The sequence below is a fragment of the Rutidosis leptorrhynchoides genome, chromosome 1 (genome assembly GCF_046630445.1).
Source record: "Rutidosis leptorrhynchoides isolate AG116_Rl617_1_P2 chromosome 1, CSIRO_AGI_Rlap_v1, whole genome shotgun sequence".
Classification (NCBI taxonomy): domain Eukaryota; kingdom Viridiplantae; phylum Streptophyta; class Magnoliopsida; order Asterales; family Asteraceae; genus Rutidosis; species Rutidosis leptorrhynchoides.
In genome coordinates this window covers 411,107,060-411,120,664 of record NC_092333.1, presented here as the reverse complement: position 1 = coordinate 411,120,664, position 13,605 = coordinate 411,107,060, and positions in this window count along the sequence as shown.

The window sequence follows — 13,605 nt, the reverse complement described above, 5'->3', positions numbered from 1 at the left end:
GGAAGACTTAATTCGTACCTGAGAATAAATATGCTTAAAAATGTCAACCAAAAAGGTTGGTGAGTTCATAGTTTAATCATAAACGATGATTTTCAATAGTTTTAATAGACCACAAGATTTCAGTTTCATAAATATTCGTACACTCGCAAGTGTATAAAAACAATTCTATAAATTGTAGGCACCCAGTAACAAGCCTTAACGTTCATGTTTTACCCTCTGAAGTACACCAGATCAGGTGTGTTTAAAATAACCTCGAAGTACTAATGCATCCCATAGTCAGGATGGGGTTTGTCAGGCCCAATAGATCTATCTTTAGGATTCGCGCCTACCGTACATAGACAAGTAGTTTAATGTTACCAAGCTAAGGGTATATTTCTGGTTTAAACCCATGTAGAATCAGTTTAGTACTTGTGCCTATTTCGTAAAACATTTATAAAAACAGCGCATGTATTCTCAGTCCCAAAAATATATATAAAAGGGAGTAAATGAAACTCACCTAATGTATTTTATAGTAAAAATACATATGACTATATTGAACAACTGAACAATGCAGGGCTGGCCTCGGATTCACGAACCTATATCATTTGTATATATATATATATATATATATATATATATATATATATATATATATATATATATATATATATATATATATATATATATATATATATATATATATATATATATATATATTAAAATGTATAATCATAATTGATCAAGTTTATAATTTATATCTTAAGTTATATATTATATCTATTTAATTTGTGTACATACTTAAAATGTTTAATATCTATATAGTTATATTAGTATATATTTAATTATTATTTTAATAAAAACCCTAACTTGTTATATATATGAATATTTATATAAATATTGTTAATATGATTGAGACATACTTATAACTTAATAATATTCTTAAAACTCTTATTTTCATAAACATAATTATAATTATTTTTAATAAGTTTGATATAGATAATACTGATAATAATAATAAAGATGGTTTTAATAATAATCCCATAATAATGATAATATCAGTAGTTTTTAATAAATTAAATAATTTAATAATAATGATAGTGAAACTTATACTTTTTGACATTAATACTTAGTTGTTAGTAATAATACTTGTAATCGAACAAATATTTATATTATTCAGTGATATAATTTTTATATTAAAAATTTTTAGGCTTCATTATTTGTTTAAATATATACATTTCATATATTTTGCAGATATTAATATAGTTAAATTATGTAATTTGAATATAACTTTGTATATATAATCTTTAATTATATACGTATAATCGTAACAACGTCATTAAAACTTTGGTAATAATAATATTAATACTTAACAACAATAATAATATAATAATAATTTTTAATAATAATAATAATAATAATAATAATAATAATAATAATAATAATAATAATAATAATAATAATATTTAATAGAAATAAAATAAAAACTTTATACCCTTTTTTTTTGAAACTGTTGTAAAAGGAATTGCTCCATACCGGGTTCGAACCCGTGACCTCTCATAAGTCCAAACCAACACTTAACCACTCGACCGATCTTGCTTTTTTTGTTATAGTCTAGAACCTAAATCTTATAACCCGAGATATTTTCTGTCTCCTTTATCTCCTCCTTCTTTGAATCGATCGACAGGAATCACTCTACCCTATTTTTATAACAAGCATTTGTTTCAACTTATAACTTCTCAGAAACGACTCAGGTTTGGTTTGATTTAAAATAACAAAAAAAAATATGTTCTTGCTGTAACAGTATCGTGAAGAACAACATGAACTCAAACATTAAATTCAAGTTTTAGGGCGTTTTAGAAAATACTTATAACATGAATTATATTTCAAATGATCCATAAAAACTTTAGGAATCCCTAATTTCATCAGAAATAACTTATAAAGCTCTAATTTGATCTTCAAACTTTCAATTGACTTTTTATTTTTACGTTTGACTCTTCAAATTCAATTTAAATACAAGGAATTGAAAGATGAACTATTTCAGAGAGCTTACATAAATCATTCCTAGCAAGACCACATTATTACTTTCTGAAAATGGTTTCAAATTCGATGGATTGAATAAAAGGTACACGAACAGGGGAACCGACTGGGTTTTTCTCAGTTTTCAATTAAATTCGACTCAATACTTGTTGATACAGATGATAATTGATAATGGAAGGGTTGTGTGATCATTTTAACTATTGAATGAATTGTGTTAGATAATTGAATTTATTCGATAAGTATAGAACAGGCAGGTTCATTCAGCAATTATTTAAGAGGAAAATTAGAACAGACAAATAATGAAATTGATGGTTAACAACTTTGTGGATTTATTTACGATACATTCATTGATTTGTACGAGTTGTTGGACAGGAAAGGCAATCAACAATAGTTAGAAAGCAATGGCAAACAACATGCTTATGCAATTTTTCTCATTTATATACATAAATTCGTATATATAACTATATTTATATCTATATAAGTATATATTTATAATTCTGTATTTTATATATGCATAGGTATTTATATATATGTATTTTTTTTATAATTTGGTTATACGTATCTAAGTGTGTGTGTATATATATATATATATATATATATATATATATATATATATATATATATATATATCTAATTTTCTTATTTTTAATGATTAACTAATATAATTATATTAATACTATTAATATCAATAATACTAATAATAATATTTTTAATAATAATGTTATTGATAAAGGCTGATAATAAATGATAACTAATAATATGATAATATATAATAAAAATAATGATACTTTTACTTACTAGTAATAATAATATCCATGAGAATAATAATCTTATTTGTTATAATAACATTAATATTATTAATTATAATAATAGTATTAATAGTATTGTCACTTATATAAATCAGATTTTATATGTATTATTAATAATACAAATATTAATATCAATACTAACAATAACAAAAATAATGATAATAACATTTCAAACTTCCAATTAAATATAATACCATTTATGTAATATTATATTGTGTGATAACCTTTATTGGATTGTTAATATTTATATATATTACAATCTATATATAACATTAACTATGCGTAGAAATCATTTTTACATATTGATTTATTTTAATCACAACATTATTATTTTATATAATATTTTACTTATTCAATTCAATGATTAATTTGTCTTCTATTACTTAAAATTATTATATATATACCTATATTTATATTTACAGATTCATTTACACACAATTGTTCGTGAATCCTCAGGAGTGGTCAAAGTCCAAATAATTTCATAAAACAGTTCAGAAAATTTGAGATTCAATTTATTAGTCTTTGCTTATCGTGTCGAGTTCATATTAAAATTATGTTTAAATTTGATCGAAAATTTCCGGGTCGTCACAGTACCTACCCGTTAAAGAAATTTCGTCCCGAAATTTGAGTGAGGTGGTCATGGCTAACACTAAAAATGTTTTTATGACGAATATGAGTTGATTATTAGAGTTTTATCATCATTGAGTAATACGGATAAAACAATTCGATTTTTGCGAAGCGTCTGAGCGAAGCTATCTCAAAAGAGTGAAATAAATGAATGCAGATTAGACTTAAACGGGGACATAGTCACAGTTGATCTCCGAAATTTAAGGAATCTAAAGAAAATCTTCAAAATCCGAAAGATTTGATTCTTTGGCGAATAATGGAATTAAGATCTCCACAATTAAATACGGTGATCTTCCTCGATTACTCTGTCTGATATTTCCATTATAAATTTAGCTCTTCCGTTCCATTATTCTCAACATTCCTATACTTTATTTCTTAGTTCATACATCCACAAGATTGTGAAAATGCTTAATCCAGTTCTGATTCTTGTACTTATCCTTACTATCGCAACAATCATTCTCCTTTTTCAACTTCCACCGGAGGAACCTGCTTTCTTCTACTTCGCCCTTGGGGTTATAGTGTTTTTAATTCTCCCGTGTCTTTATGTTGTGATAAACATTGATATACACAGTTTGTAATTTCAGTGTTTGTGATCGGCTTTATATTTTCCTTTATTTTTCGGAGCTCCATGCTCTTGTTTTCTCTTTCCGACTCCAAGTCAAGCGAATAATGGTCCAGAATTCGTAGATATAGAGTTTCAAATGAACTTGATGTTCTACACAAGAGAGAATGTAATAACACGATTTGATTTGTCAAATTACCAGAATCGTTGAGAATAGAACTATCAAGAATATACTTTCTTGATATGTTCAGAAGTTAAGTAGAATGAAAGAGTTATGTAACATGGCACATGATGATGGTATGATCTACTGTGAACTATCATCACGTTTCATTAGAAACTCAGCATGACTCACTGTAATATAATCACGTTGGCCTGACGTCATTATATTATACTAACTCATGCTTCAATCCCCAACACTTCTCCAGAAATCATTCATAATTTAAACTCGAATTTTAAAGAACTTTAAAAACTAAAATAGTTTACATCATGATGTAATACGGATAGCACTAAGAGATAAATAATTTCGGATAAGAAGAGTTACGAAAATATCCTCAGAAATATATAAGATATTTATGATGATATTTTGGAATTTCTAAGTTCGATGGTTGATGAAGAAAGATTTTCCGCAAGATTTTAACATGAGTGATGAGCAAGATATTCGCTAAAGATTTCACGGGATCCAGAATTAGCTGGATTCTTTGAATATATGGTATTATCCTTGTATTTGGCCTTGGTCTCTTTCATGGTTAGTTCAATCCGTTTTTCAGTAACAAATTTTCTATCGAGCGTTCCTAACACTCCCTTCTTTATCATCAAACTTTTGACCGTTTAGACCATCTACAATTTTTCTTTTCCTCGGCATTTAATGTTACGATATCTGAATTATCGGTTATCAATCCGAGGTGGTTTAGGGAGAATTGTACTTTTAGATGATTAAATGCTGATGGTAATATGGTGGAATATAAAAGATTCTCCAATAACAATAAAGAGTACGCATATATATCAAGGTTATAATAAGGTTATTTCGAATGAAAAGTCGGAGTTGACTTGCTGGAGCTGTGACAAAATTTGCTACTTTGAAAGGGATTACCAAATCATTTTGGGTAATAACAACACTAAAGGAATTAGCACAGCTACGTGTTAAACGTTTACTCAGTTTCCGAGGGTTTTTCAGGTGTATAACTATATGCATCAATCTTTTCTTTCGTAGATGAAGTGCGGCTGGTTCATGCTCTCGATCGAGGTGTTTTCAAGAATCGTGAAAGGTTTGAACGCAGATTGTAATTGTCAAGATACGAATGAGGTTTAAGATGAAATCAAGTGGCAAACTTGAAGAATTATTTAGTTTCATATGTTATAATCAGTATTTTAATTTATTTTAATTGTCCAATATTATTTGCCCACAGTCTATAGTCCACATTTAACAGTCCAATAGTTCGTACATAGTTTAATATATAACATTCGAATTAATTAATACGTATCGTGACCCGTGTACCGGTCTCAGTATTGATCACAACTCAAACTATATATATATTTTGGAATCAACCTCAACCCTGTATAGCTAACTCCGTCATTTGCATATAGAGTGTCTATGGTTGTTCCAAGATAAATATATAGATGGGTCAATATGTTATGTCGAAACCTTGTATACGTGTCCCGTTATTTAAAGTGCGTAAAATAAATACAGAAATTAAATGACGATAAATAAAATTGCGAGAATGTAAATTGCGATAATTAAATTGCGATAAATAAAATGTAACCAGTTAGCTAGGAACAGTTAGCGTGGATTCTTAACAATATTTCAATTAGTTAGTTCGTTTGTTTCTAACAAATTTTACTTTGTCCGATGTTTTCTTCATTATGCCACTTGTTGGATTCTGATAGATCAAAATCCAAATATGAAATTGATTGAAAACAGTTATTCTGTGGTGAACGGATACGTATATCGGTGGATGTAAGTAGGATAGTAAACGACTGTTGAATCAGCTTCGAAGAATGTACATTGTAACTTATTAATGTGAAATCTGAATATTCCTCGGGTATTACCTACCCGTTAAAATATTTTCACAATTAACACTTTGTACTAAAGAATTTTTAATTACAATCTTTATGAAAACATATAAACATATATATTTTCTTCAGATGCAATCATGGATTTAATGAGTTAATATGATATTAACTCATCTGATTTACCGTTAGAACAAGAATATATAATCTCTAAAATATTAGAGGTTACATAATCACTATGTCGAACTAAGATAAATGATGTAGAACATCATGTAGAACGATGATTATACTCGAGGTACAGAATGAAATGTCGAAGCTGGTGACGCGGATGTTGTTCTTGGTGGTACTAGTGCTGTTGGTGCTGAGGCTGGTGATGTTACTGGTGTTGATGATACTGCTAGTGCTTGCAAATTGTGTACCGTGCTCTCTAAAGTTAACACTCGAGCTCGGAGTTCTTTAACTTCTTCTACTAACCCTGGTTGGTTATCAGTGTGAAGTAGAGGTCGGATATCTTCTCTAGTTCCATTAATGGTAGCCTCAAGACGAAAAATTCTTGCAAAAAGGGTATAAACGGTGTTGCGAACAGGTTCGCCGGTGAGTGGGTCGAGCACTCCGACGTTAGGTGGTAACTTTGGCTCGTGATATGGAGTACCTTCTTCATTTCTCCATAGGGTAAGTATTTCACGAACCCATCCCCACTTTCTAAAGAAATCACGGTAGTTGATCGGTTGGTGCGCTCCCGTCACGCTATCTTCAGAGTCAGAAGAACTTGGTCGATTCGTAGAGGCCATCGTACGCGATCACAGAAAAGATTTTTGGTATGAAAAGCTTAGTGACAGCAAATGATAGTTGGATGGTATTCTCAATGCATAATATACCTAGATATATATAGTACCAGGATCCCTTAAATTACGAAGAAATTTACGGAAGATATCAGGCAAAGTTTACCGTAATAGATACGCTAAGATATGAATTAGCAGATACGCTAAGATATGGATTTATCGGTACACTATCTATCAAATAAGTGCAGGAAGTCGTGTCTAGACTTAGAAATGATAAGCAGATAATTTTCCACTAAGAATGATAAACAATACGTATAATATGCAGCTAAGGTCGAAGTCCAGACTTGCTAATGCATCCTAACAACTATCAGTTAGACACACTAATGCAAGACCTGGTTCACTAGGACCAACGCTCTGATATCACCTGTAGTGACCCGTCCTAATTCACCTGGACGAAGTCATCAACATCTAGTCCCATTGCGAGGTACTGACTTAAATATGCCCTGAATGACTCCAAGTAATATCCTCAAAATGAGCAAATGCACAGCGGAAGACTTAATTCGTACCTGAGAATAAACATGCTTAAAAATGTCAACCAAAAAGGTTGGTGAGTTCATAGTTTAATTATAAACGATGATTTTCAATAGTTTTAATAGACCACAAGATTTCAGTTTCATAAATATTCGTACACTCGCAAGTGTATAAAAACAATTCTATAAATTGTAGGCACCCGGTAACAAGCCTTAACGTTCATGTTTTACCCTCTGAAGTACACCAGATCAGGTGTGTTTAAAATAACCTCGAAGTACTAAAGCATCCCATAGTCAGGATGGGGTTTGTCAGGCCCAATAGATCTATCTTTAGGATTTGCGCCTACCGTACATAGACAAGTAGTTTAATGTTACCAAGCTAAGGGTATATTTTTGGTTTAAACCCACGTAGAATCAGTTTAGTACTTGTGCCTATTTCGTAAAACATTTATAAAAACAGCGCATGTATTCTCAGTCCCAAAAATATATATAAAAGGAAGCAAATGAAACTCACCTAATGTATTTTGTAGTAAAAATACATATGACTATATTGAACAACTGAACAATGCAGGGCTGGCCTCGAATTCACGAACCTATATCATTTGTATATATATATATATATATATATATTAAAATGTATAATCATAATTGATCAAGTTTATAATTTATATCTTAAATTATATATTATATCTATTTAATTTGTGTACATACTTAAAATGTTTAATATCTATATAGTTATATTAGTATATATTTAATTATTATTTTAATAAAAACCCTAACTTGTTATATATATGAATATTTATATAAATATTGTTAATATGATTGAGACATACTTATAACTTAATAATATTCTTAAAACTCTTATTTTCATAAACATAATTATAATTATTTTTAATAAGTTTGATATAGATAATACTGATAATAATAATAAAGATGGTTTTAATAATAATCCCATAATAATGATAATATCAGTAGTTTTTAATAAATTAAATAATTTAATAATAATGATAGTGAAACTTATACTTTTTGACATTAATACTTAGTTGTTAGTAATAATACTTGTAATCGAACAAATATTTATATTATTCAGTGATATAATTTTTATATTAAAAATTTGTAGGCTTCATTATTTGTTTAAATATATACATTTCATATATTTTGCAGATATTAATATAGTTAAATTATGTAATTTGAATATAACTTTGTATATATAATCTTTAATTATATACGTATAATCGTAACAACGTCATTAAAACTTTGGTAATAATAATATTAATACTTAACAACAATAATAATATAATAATAATTTTTAATAATAATAATAATAATAATAATATTTAATAGAAATAAAATAAAAACTTTATACCCTTTTTTTTTTTGAAACTGTTGTAAAAGGAATTGCTCCATACCGGGTTCGAACCCGTGACCTCTCATAAGTCCAAACCAACACTTAACCACTCGACCGATCTTGCTTTTTTGTTATAGTCTAGAACCTAAATCTTATAACCCGAGATATTTTCTGTCTCCTTTATCTCCTCCTTCTTTGAATCGATCGACAGGAATCACTCTACCCTATTTTTATAACAAGCATTTGTTTCAACTTATAACTTCTCAGAAACGACTCAGGTTTGGTTTGATTTGAAATAACAAAAAAAATATGTTCTTGCTGTAACAGTATCGTGAAGAACAACATGAACTCAAACATTAAATTCAAGTTTTAGGGCGTTTTAGAAAATACTTATAACATGAATTATATTTCAAATGATCCATAAAAACTTTAGGAATCCCTAATTTCATCAGAAATAACTTATAAAGCTCTAATTTGATCTTCAAACTTTCAATTGACTTTTTATTTTTACGTTTGACTCTTCAAATTCAATTTAAATACAAGGAATTGAAAGATGAACTATTTCAGAGAGCTTACATAAATCATTCCTAGCAAGACCACATTATTACTTTCTGAAAATGGTTTCAAATTCGATGGATTGAATAAAAGGTACACGAACAGGGGAACCGACTGGGTTTTTCTCAGTTTTCAATTAAATTCGACTCAATACTTGTTGATACAGATGATAATTGATAATGGAAGGGTTGTGTGATCATTTTAACTATTGAATGAATTGTGTTAGATAATTGAATTTATTCGATAAGTATAGAACATGCAGGTTCATTCAACAATTATTTGAGAGGAAAATTAGAACAAACAAATAATGAAATTGATGGTTAACAACTTTGTGGATTTATTTACGATACATTCACTGATTTGTACGAGTTGTTGGACAGGAAAGGCAATCAACAATAGTTAGAAAGCAATGGCAAACAACATGCTTATGCAATTTTTCTCATTTATATACATAAATTCGTATATATAACTATATTTATATCTATATAAGTATATATTTATAATTCTGTATTTTATATATGCATAGGTATTTATATATATGTATTTTTTTTATAATTTGGTTATATGTATCTAAGTATATATATATATATATATATATATATATATATATATATATATATATATATATATATATATATATATATATATATATATATATCTAATTTTCTTATTTTTAATGATTAACTAATATAATTATATTAATACTATTAATATCAATAATACTAATAATAATATTTTTAATAATAATGTTATTGATAAAGGCTGATAATAAATGATAACTAATAATATGATAATATATAATAAAAATAATGATACTTTTACTTACTAGTAATAATAATATCAATGAGAATAATAATCTTATTTGTTATAATAACATTAATATTATTAATTATAATAATAGTATTAATAGTATTGTCACTTATATAAATCAGATTTTATATGTATTATTAATAATACAACTATTAATATCAATACTAACAATAACAAAAATAATGATAATAACATTTCAAACTTCCAATTAAATATAATACCATTTATGTAATATTATATTGTGTGATAACCTTTATTGGATTGTTAATATTTATATATATTACAATCTATATATAACATTAACTATGCGTAGAAATCATTTTTACATATTGATTTATTTTAATCACAACATTATTATTTTATATAATATTTTACTTATTCAATTCAATGATTAATTTGTCTTCTATTACTTAAAATTATTATATATATACCTATATTTATATTTACAGATTCATTTACACACAATTGTTCGTGAATCCTCAGGAGTGGTCAAAGTCCAAATAATTTCATAAAACAGTTCAAAAAATTTGAGATTCAATTTATTAGTCTTTGCTTATCGTGTCGAGTTCATATTAAAATTATGTTTAAATTTGATCGGAAATTTCCGGGTCATCACAACGTCTTTCAAAATATGCCATGAATGACTCCAAGTAATATTCTTAAAATGAGCTAATGCACAGCGGAAGATTTCTTTAATACCTGAGAATAAACATGCTTTAAAGTGTCAACCAAAAGGTTGGTGAGTTCATAGGTTTATCATAACAATCATTTCAATATATTAATAGACCACAAGATTTCCATTTATAAATATATGTACACTCGCAAGTGTATAAAATTATTCTATAAGTTGTAGGCACCTGGTAACAAGCCTTAACGTTCATGTTTTACCCTCTGAAGTATACCAGATCAGGTGTGTTTAAAATAGCCTCGAAGTACTAAAGCATCCCATAGTCAGGATGGTGTTTGTCAGGCCCAATAGATCTATCTTTAGGATTCGCGCCTACTGTACATAGACAAGTAGTTTAATGTTACCAAGCTAAGGGTATATTTCTAGTTTAAACCCACATAGAATTAGTTTTAGTACTTGTGCCTATTTCGTAAAACATTTATAAAACATCGCATGTATTCTCAGCCCAAAAATATATATAAAAGGGGAGTAATGAAACTCACAATACTGTATTTTGTAGTAAAAATACATATGACATCATTGAACAAGTGCAATGTTGGCCTTGGATTCACGAACGTATCAATATTGAGATTCAATATTGCAGGAAAAGTACGTAGACGCAACGGAGATGATAAACACTAGTTTGACTCACGAACAATACTCTCGATCAATACCCATAACCTCCATAGCTATAACCCATAATTTCCTTAGCTTTATCCCGTTTGAAAACTTATTTTGAAATCGTCTGAGTATAACTCCGTCGTAGTATTTTATGTATACTAATAATATCATCAAATAATACAAAGAAAATATATATATGTAATTCGATTGAGAGAGTTTAGAGAAATATATTTTCAAGTTTCTATGAAATAATGAAATCTATTCAATTCTATTTATAATAGATTTTTGAATTATTAAAGTATGAATTATTAAAGTGAATTATTAAAGTGAATTATTAAAGTATGAATTATTAAAGTGAATTATTAAAGTATGAATTATTAAAGTAAATTATTAAAGTAAATTATTAAAGTATGAATTATTAAAGTGAATTATTAAAGTATAAATTATTAAAGTAAATTATTAAAGTGAATTATTAAAGTATAAATTATTAAAGTGAATTATTAAAGTGAATTATTAAAGTATAAATTATTAAAGTGAATTATTAAAGTATGAATTATTAAAGTGAATTATTAAAGTATGAATTATTAAAGTTAAAGTAAAGTAAAAGTAAAAGTAAAGTAAAGGTAAAGTTAAAGTATAGTAAAAGTATAAAAACTATGTATGTATAATACGCGTATAAATATATATAATATTAATTTAAATCGTTATATATATTTAATAAAATAAAATATAAATATCGTTATATTTATTATACTGGTTAAGTAATGAGTTGTCAAAAGTGATTCTAGATATTTATAAAAGTTATATACGTTTTAATAATAAGGTTCTTTTTAAATTGAAAACTTCTTTGTACGTTTGAAAATAGATTAATAGAATATTATGGAAACCAATTCTCCACTAACTTTTGTCTAACTTTCATAAATGACACTTTTTGTTTTTATTTATAAATAGCTTTACAAATTATTCTGAATATCGTTAAGAGGAATAGATTTTCTCAAATCATAGTGGACCTCTCAACAGAGACTTGTAATCATAATTCAATGTTTCTAATAATTCAATCATTTAATATATTTTTTTTATTTCGTCGAAAATCATATTGAAACAAATACGTTCGTGTAAAGTATTATACGTTTAATACTTTATTAATATTCTCAAGTTATAATATATATATACATATACATATCTATTTATATATAACGGTTCGTGAATCGTCGGAATTTGGTCGAGGTTATAATGAATGTATGAACACAGTTTAAAATTCTTGAGATTTAACTTACCAAACTTTGCTTATCGTGTCGAAATAATATAAAGTTTAAAGTTTAAATTTGGTCGGAAATTTCCGGGTTGGAAATTCCCGGGTCGTCACAGTACCTACCCGTTAAAGAAATTTCGTCTCCGAAATTTGATAGAGGTCGTCATGACTAACAATGAGAATGTTATTATAATGATTATAGAGTTTTATCATGTTCAAGAAGAATGGATAAAATAATTTGATTACTCGAAGCGTGTGAGTGAAGTTATCGTAAGTGAATGAAATAAGATAATAGTGATTCGTCGTATCTTTTGACGTCATCACGATTGATCTCTGAAAAGAAAATCTTTGTAATCTATATTGGATTTGATTATTCGGCGATTAAGGAAATTATGATCCTCTTCGAATTAATGCGATAATCCATTTTGATTTCTCTGTCGGATATTTCACTATAAATCCACCTCATTTGTTTTCTTACAACTCACACCTTCTCAACTCATATTTTAAAGTATTTGTCAATATGCTTCATCCAGTGCTGATTCTTGATATACTCCTCACTTTCATATCTGTAGCTCTTCTTTTTCCTCTGCCTCCGGAAGAATCTATTTACTTCTACTATACTCTTGGTTTTATAGTGTTTTTAGTTCTCCCGTGTCTTTATATTGCTATATGCATTGATATATACGGTTTGTGATTTCTGGGTTGTTGTTGGGTTTTATATCTTCCCTTATATTTCAAAGTCCTTGCTTCTTCTATAATCATTGTCATCCACAGTTAATGCTCTCTTCTATTTGCTATGATTTATACTCCCATTTCTAGTTCGGAGCTTTGTCCTTTCGTTTCTTCTTCTTGCGATTAAGCACCGCTTGTAATGGTCCAGAATTTGCAGATATAAATTTCGGAATGAACATTGTTAATGTTCTAGGAAGGAAATTGTAATGGTACGATCTTGACTTGTCAAATTACCATAATACCTCAGAAAAGGCCGAATCATCAAGAAATATTTTCTTGATATTTAG